This window comes from Bidens hawaiensis, unplaced genomic scaffold, assembly GCF_021521415.1.
Source record: "Bidens hawaiensis isolate Kalapana, Puna unplaced genomic scaffold, B.hawaiensis_p1.1 tig00000935_1, whole genome shotgun sequence".
Classification (NCBI taxonomy): Eukaryota; Viridiplantae; Streptophyta; class Magnoliopsida; order Asterales; family Asteraceae; genus Bidens; species Bidens hawaiensis.
Window position 1 is genome coordinate 2007922 of NW_027491054.1, and position 8764 is coordinate 2016685.

An 8764-nucleotide genomic window follows, 5' to 3' on the forward strand; every position below is an offset into this window, starting at 1 on the left:
GACGCTTTTAGTCCTTGTAGTTTGAGAATTGGATAAATAATTAATCTTTTATGCATAAATTAAGAATTGAACATCATTTAAAGTATAAAGGGCCTAAAGTGAACATATGAAAAGTTAATTACTCATAAACATTTGATTTTTATTAATAGCAAAGATCTAAAATGTATCCAGTCAGGTAAAACGTAAACGAATACGGGTTTGGAAAATCCGAAATGTTACATTGTTCGTTAAAGCGAAGCATCTCGATCATCTAGTTCATTTTCTTCACGTTATGCTCAAACATTCCATCCAAAGCACGTTTACCTTCTTCTCTTTAGCAGATAGGTGACTAGTCTTGGCTTCCTCGTTCCGTCTTTCTTGTTCTTGTCTCAGAAGTTCCTCTGCCGCCTCAAAATGCTCTGTTGTAAAGAATGGAATACCCGAATCAAAAATATTCGTGGTATACATGTCAGGGTATTCCTTGGCAGTAACGTCTTCCACCTCAACTTCCTCAAAATCTGGCACATTCCCACATGGAATGCCAGTGTTCACACTTTCCTCAAAATCTACTTCCACATCCACATATTTACCCAATTCCTCAACCTCGTGCTCATTCAGATCCAGAAGTAGAGCGATTTGTTCTTTAGTCAATGAGTGGTCAACAAACTCGCCCTCTTCGATCTCATCAGCGTTAACCATACTACCAATAACACCATCCATTGCCCACAAATAGAATCATATTCGCCGCTATCGTATCAATCGGGTTCACTCTCGTATAGTCTTTGTACGGGATAATCTGCATGTTGTTCCGGTCACCACTACGACCACCACTAGTCCCAGCTGTATTACCTGCCGACGATGTATTACCACCGCTCGGCTGCTGATCACCAACTCCATAATCATCAGGATCCTTATCATCATTCTTCAACTTCTTTAGCTCTTCATCCTTACACGTTAATTGTAGAATGATCTCATCCTGCTTATCTAATCTCTCCCCCTGAGCAGCAACCAGGGGTTTCAACTCCCGATTCTCTTTCTGCATATACTGAATATGTCGATACATAGTCCGCTGCTCGATCCGCATCTGTTGTTGAAGTATATGATCTGCTTTCATCTGATTTTGTTGCAAGTGAATTAGATTAAGCAACTGGAACATTTGAGCCTGATGAGAAGTATGGTAGATGTTCGGGTGAATTGGTTGCATAGGACCCTGAGGATGGTTAAACGCCATATAAGAATGCTCAGGTCTTGGAAATATTGTAGGACTAGCTAGAGCAGCTTGTGGCTGTGGACTTGGCATATGTTCTAGTACAGTCTACAATACGTTTCCAAAATGAGGATCAGACATTGCAGTAGTCATCAATGTCATCGTAGGAGGAACCAGAAAAGTAGGCATTGGAATCGGTGTAGGAGAACGTGGAATCATCGGAGCTACAGAAGCAGGAACAGTAACAGGTGTTGACGGTCTCACTGTAGGCATAGCCAGTTGGCTAGGAATCTCAATACCCAAACCACGTCGAACCCTCTACTTCTTGGGTTTCTCAGCCTTTTCAACCATAGGCTCCTTTCCCTTTCTCTTCCTCTTTTCAGCATACGACAAACCCGCACTAGGTCCCTGACCACCATCATCACCACCATCATTACCATCACTCGTACCACCATCACCACCTTCACGCTCCGAATCTGAATTATCGTGAGCCTAGCGATCATTAGGTGGGGCCTCGTAATCGATATCAGTAAGATGGCCAATCAACCTCTTGTACTTAGGACGATCCTTTAAACTCTGATTCCTGGAAGTACGTAAACGCCTTATCGTATCTAGGTTCATGTGTTCTAGAACCATCAGATCATCACGGTTTGTCGGATCCTTAAATAAGTTTGGCTGCAGATCATCAATAATCAGCTGGAGGAAATGAGGATACATTAAGAATTTGTGCTGGCTTGCACAATTTTCCTTCAAATGATAGAAAACCATTTTTGAGAAATTAAATGGTTTATCAGCACTAGAGCAACAAAAGCAAATTGCAGCATCACACGGCACTCATCGTATCCTCCCTTACGTCCCCCAAGGAAATGAATAAGAACATGTAATAAGTACTTGTACTGTTCGCACAAGTTTGCCTTGTTATACATAGAACGCTCCAAATCCCCCTTATACTTAATCCGTCTAAACAATCGTCTATTCAACCCACGGTCAAACTCACAACGATCATCAATAGTATCCCGTAACCCCAACACATCTCTAATTACCCCAACACCAACAAAGACTGGCTTATCTTGAATAGTGGCCTCAATCTGGTCTCCCCCTCAACATATCGAGCGGTATCCCGTAATGCCCTGATAATGTTCTGGTAGGTCAATGTGTTAGTGAATCGCCTTGTAAATCCTTGACCGTCTCAGGAAGTTAATCATGCCACCGAACATGGAAGTACCAAAGAAGTTATCCTGTAAGAACGAACAAATGTTGTGCTTCTTATCCCACGACAAAAGGACTGGTGCTTCTTCTTCTAGTTCAGCCTCTTGAGCTTGAGCTTCCACTTCGGGTTGTTGCTCAGGAACGGGATTAGGCACGTTTTCCTCAGCCATACTGTTAAAAATGAATAATTAGTATTAAAATAATTAAATATATTCTTTCTGATTAACGAATGATCTCTCATTCGTTAGATGCAATTTGAACGAATGAACACATTCGTGTTACAATACTTTAACGAATAACAAGCCTATTCGTTATCCTAACCAATAATCTTATTCATTACCATATAAGGCTAGTTCATTCGTTATATTAACGAATCACCCACCTAACGAAAGATGAGTTATTCGTTATCCAAACGAATAACCACATTCGCTGAATTAGCTAATGACCTGGTTATTCGTTAAGCAATAACGAATATGACTTCAATAATCTATTTCGCAAACAAAGGTCAAAGTCAAAATTGACCTGAACCTTAAAAGTTGATGTGGTTTAAAATATACATATTATTATATAAATATTCCCTACTTTTTAGTACTTTTGAGCCAAGTTTTTATTGAATATTATTATTATTTGGTTCGTATGTGAGTTTAATGGTTTCTAGAGACAAGAGTTAAAATGGAACACTTTTACTAAACTTGAGACCAACGAATGAAGGGTCGAGTATATATTATATATTACTAATTTTTATTATTATAATTAACATTATATGTAATATTTATATAAAGGTAAAAAAAGAAACAAAATAATAATAATAATAATAATAATAATAATAATAAGAAGAAGAAGAAGAAGAAGAAGAAAGCATATGTGAAAGAATCTCGTTAAAACTATATTTCAAATTCTCATATTCTAATTAATTTTCTCTTTATTTTAGATGGGCCCACATAAAGGAAAGAAGAAAACGAATGACGGTTAAATAGGCTCTTCTTGTGAAGCACGAATACAAAAGAACTAAAATAAGAAACCCTACGTTTAATATCATATATATTATGAAAGTGTCGGCAAGACATCCATGTGATGGATGGCAAATTTTTCAAACCAATTATAGGAACATGTCCCCTCAATAGTAATACTTTTGTGTATATATATCTACATATGTAACCTAAGAAGATACACCATCAAAAATTTACTGAATCCTATATTTGCTTATCCTCTTGTTTTGTTATCTTCAACTTCTCATATTACACTAATAATATTGTTATAGTTAGAGCTAATATTATAACACGTTATCAGCACGAGCCGCTTATATCCTAACCAAGAAAGGTAATAGACACAAAGGTATCTACATAAGCATCATAAACATTTCTTTAATTATGTACATTAGATATATATCTATGCATATACATATACTAACTAATATACTGAGTAATAGCAATAATGTGTATAAACATTGTTATTAAAATTTGATAACTATTCTAACTTTTATTTATATATGCACACTAATATCTCATTTAGAAGTTAGATTTATTTACACTAACAATTCTATTCTTATTATTGTGCATACTAATTATATATATTTTATAAAATAAACTGTATTTAATATCTTATTTATTATCTTACTTTAAAATAATTAATATTATATATTATATATATACACACACACAAACGGTAATGTTACCGTTATAAACGGTAATATAACCGTTATAAAAGGGTTATAAATTTTCACTATAAATAACCAATCATTAACCCCATTTCATTTACAACAAACATTCTTCTTATTAAATTTATCCAAGATAAAATTCTCAAAATGATTCACCCGGTTTTGATGTTGGTCACTATAATGCTTATACTACTTCTCATTCTAATTTTTAATCTCCCGTCTGAAGATTTCGACATTTTCTTTTTCTTTTATATGTTTATAGCTCTACCAATGTATTGTATCTCATTGTTGATTGATATATATGGATTCTAATATTTATCTTATTATTTGCTCTATTATGTTTAGCAACAAAATGTCAAATATAGCAAAACTCGAATTCCCTGCACTCAACATTTCTGGAGAAAATTATATGTCTTGGACAGCAAATGTCAAAAGACATTTAAAATCTATGGATGTGTTAGACGCAATCCAAGAATACAATGATTGCTCTGACTAGGATAAAGCAAGAGCTGATGTTTTCATCCATAAACATATTGATGAATTACTACAGCATAAGTATTTTAATTATGATAACCCATATATGATATGGGAAGATTTGAAAAGCAGATTCGGTCATCTAAAGGAAGTTTTACTTTCTACTTCTAGAGATGAATGGAACAGTCTTAGGTTCCAAGATTTTAAGAGGGTAAATGATTACACTGTTGGTACATAAATGTCAGTAGTTCATAGTCTAGCGTTTGTAATCGAGTCTGTAATGTAATTATGTTTTGGTTTATGATTTTGTATGTAAACGAAGTTGTTAACAAGTTCGCTTAGGCGAACTTGTTGAACAAGCGAAGTTGTTGACAAGTTCGCCTAGGCGAACTTGTTCAACGAGCGAAGTTATTGACAACTTCGCCTGAGGCGAAGTTATCGTGTATTTAAGTAACCTACGGGTTACTGTTTAGTGGTTCGGTTTTTGATAGTTCGTTTGAGAGTTAGTGATAGTTGTGATCATTTCACGTGTCAAGTGTCTGTAATAGACGTGGTTCGAGTTATAATATAACGTGGTTTCGTTTGTATCGTGTGTTCGTGTTTTACGTATTCTACGCTCGTAACTACCTACGTAGGGATTCCGCACCTGCGTAGATAGCGATATCCCGTGTAAGATCCGTCCTGGAACCTACATACACCTCTGCTTTATACTGAATTTGTTCAAAGCTATAATTTTGTGGGTATCCCGTAACAGAGGAAGAAAAGTTAGAGAAAACTTTCTCCACGTTTCATGCATCAAATATAAACTTGCAAACACATTATCGTTTGCAGAATTTTAAGAGATACTCTGATCTAAATGCATTACTCCTTGTAGCAGAGAAAAATAATGAATTATTGATGAAAAATCATCAATCTCGTCCCACGGGTTCATTAGCCATACCAGAAGTACATGTTACTCACAAAAGTTCTCATAAAAATTCTGATCATAAATGGGAACAAAGTCGAGGACGAGGCCGTGGACGTGGACGTGGTCATTTTGACAAAAGGCATTTTAATGATCGTAAGCATCCATTCAAATAGAACAATAACTCTTACGGTCGTGGTCGTGGCCGTGGTCGTGGTCGTAACCAGAGAGCCAATAATTATCATGTCCCACACAATACCATTTCCAACCACCAAAATAAATGGAATGAAGCTGGTAGGTCCGAAAACAATGGCACTTCATGTTTTAGATGTGGAAGTACAAACCACTGGGCAAAGGCTTGTCGCACAGCTCCACATCTGTGTGAACTGTACCAAGCCTCTCTAAAAGGAAAAGAGAAAGAAGTGAACCATGTTGATAACTTTAATAATATCAATGCTGAGCTGAGCATTGAAGACTTTGGGGTAGAACTTTGAAACAAAGTTGCTTGACTACTATAATTAGATGCAGTTATTAAGTGTGTTCTCATTATCTTTAATTATGTAGTTCCTCTTTCATGTACTACTTGTGTTTCAATTAAATAAAGTTCTTATTAAAATATCATATGTCTTCGTTATAAACTTATTTTTTCTTTCTTAATATTTTTCAAGATTTAAAATGAAAATCACCGGAGCACAAGATCAAACAAATGAAGAAGATATATGTATAGCGGATATTGGAGCCACGCATACTATACTTAGATCTAAAAAATATTTTTATAAATTGAAACCAACAAAAGAGATCATCAATACAATATCAGGTCCTACAAACTTGATAGAAGGAGTGGGAAAAGCTAATTTAGCATTACCAAATGGTACAAAGCTCAAAATAGAAAATGCTTTATTTTCCCCAAAATCAACAAGAAATTTGTTGAGTTTCAGAAACATATATCATAATGGATATGATACTCAGTCAAGGACTGTTAGTAATGAAAAATATTTGCATATCATAAGCAAAGATCAAATATTGGAAAAATTGACAATGCTTCATTCTGGTTTGCATTATACATATATAAATGTGCCTCAAGCACATATGGCAGTCAAAGAAAATTGTTGCGATTCTTGTATCATAAACTTATGGCATGACAGATTAGGCCATCCAGGATCCACAATGATAAAAAGGATCATTGAAAATACACATGGGCATCCACTGAAAGGTCAAAAGATCCATAAAATAGATAAAATGCCTCAATGTACATCTTGTTCTCTTGGAAAATTAATTACAAGGCCTTCGCCATTAAAAGTCGATAAAGAAACACCAATGTTTCTTGAAAGAATTCAAGGTGACATATGTGGACCAATTCATCCACCATGTGGACCATTTAGATATTTCATGGTCTTAATAGACGCATCCAGCAGATGGTCTAATATCTCTTTATTATCGACTCGTAATGTTGCTTTTGCAAAATTTCTTGCTCAAATTATCAAATTACGTGCACATTTTCCGGATTATACCATTAAAAGAGTAAGGCTTGATAATGCGGGAGAATTTACATCACATGCTTTTGATGATTATTGCATGTCTGTGGGGATTGTTGTAGAACACCCTGTTGCTCATGTACACACACAAAATGGCTTAGCCAAGTCGTTGATCAAACGCCTACAGCTAATAGCTAGACCATTAATAATGAGGACAAAACTCCCTGTTTCTATTTGGGGTCATGCAATTATGCATGCTGGATCATTAATCCGCGTAAGACCAAGTGCAAATCATAAATACTCTCCCACACAACTTGTTTCTGGAAATGAGCCAAATATCTCTCATCTTAGAATTTTTGGTTGTGCTGTGTATGTTCCTATTGCACCACCACAACGCACAAAAATGGGTCCCCAGAGAAGGTTGGGAGTATATGTTGGATATGACACATCTTCCATCATAAGATACCTTGAACCTTTAACAGGTGATGTATTTACAGCACGTTTTGCTGATTGTCATTTTAACGAGACAATGTTCCCGACATTAGGGAGAGAAATGAAAAAGCAAGAAAGAGATATATCATGGTGTGTGTCATCATTGTTACACCTAGACCCAAGATCAAAACAAAGTGAGACAGAGGTTCAAAAAATAATACATCTACAAGAAATTGCAAATCAGTTACCTGATGCATTTACTGATATAAACAGGGTCACTAAATCTCATATACCAGCTGCTAATGCTCCAGCTCAAGTTGAGATTCCAAGCAAGCAAAACCATAATAATGCACCTCATGAATCTCAAAAACGTTTAAAACGTGGAAGGCCAATCGGTTCAAAGGATAAAAATCCTCGAAAAAGAAAGGGTTCTGAGAAGGATACTGACCCTAAGGAAGGAATGATTGACAAAACCTTCCCTCAGGAAAGAATAAATGATATAACATTTCCTCAGGAAGAAATAAATGATTCCAATAAAGAATTGTCAATAAACTATGGTAAATCACATATAATGTGGGATCAAGATGAAATGGAAAATATTGATGATATATTTTCTTATTCTGTGGCAAGCGATATCATGGAAGAAAATGATGACCCTGAACCAAAATCTGTAGATGATTGTAAAAATCGACAAGATTGGAACAAATGGAAAGATGCTATGCAAGCTGAATTAAACTCACTAAACAATCGAAAGGTTTTTGGACCTATTGTCATTACACCAAAGTCAATGAAACCTGTAGGATATAAATGGGTTTTTGTGAGAAAACGAAATGAGAAAAATGAAGTTACAAGATATAAAGCAAGACTTGTAGCTCAAGGTTTTTCTCAGAGGCCAGGAATTGACTATGAAGAAACGTATTCTCCTGTCATGGATGCTATTACGTTTAGATATTTAATCAGCTTAGCAGTCTCTAAAAATTTAGAGATGCGCCTTATGGATGTTGTCACAGCTTACTTGTATGGATCACTAGATAGTGACATCTATATGAAAATTCCCGAAGGATTTAAACTCCCCGATGCAATAAGCTCAAAGCCTAAGGAAATGTATTCCATCAAATTACAAAGATCCTTGTATGGACTGAAACAATCTGGAAGGATGTGGTACAATCGTTTGAGTGATTATTTGATAAGCAAAGGATATACAAATAATCTTATTTGTCCATGTGTCTTCATCAAGAAGACAACATCAGGATATGTGATCATAGCTGTGTATGTTGACGATCTAAATTTAATTGGGACACAAAAAGAAATTAATGAAGCAATTGCTCTTTTAAAGAAAGAATTCGAAATGAAAGATCTTGGAAAAACCAAATATTGTCTTGGTTTACAAATTGAGCATATGCATAATGGGATACTTGTGCATCAGT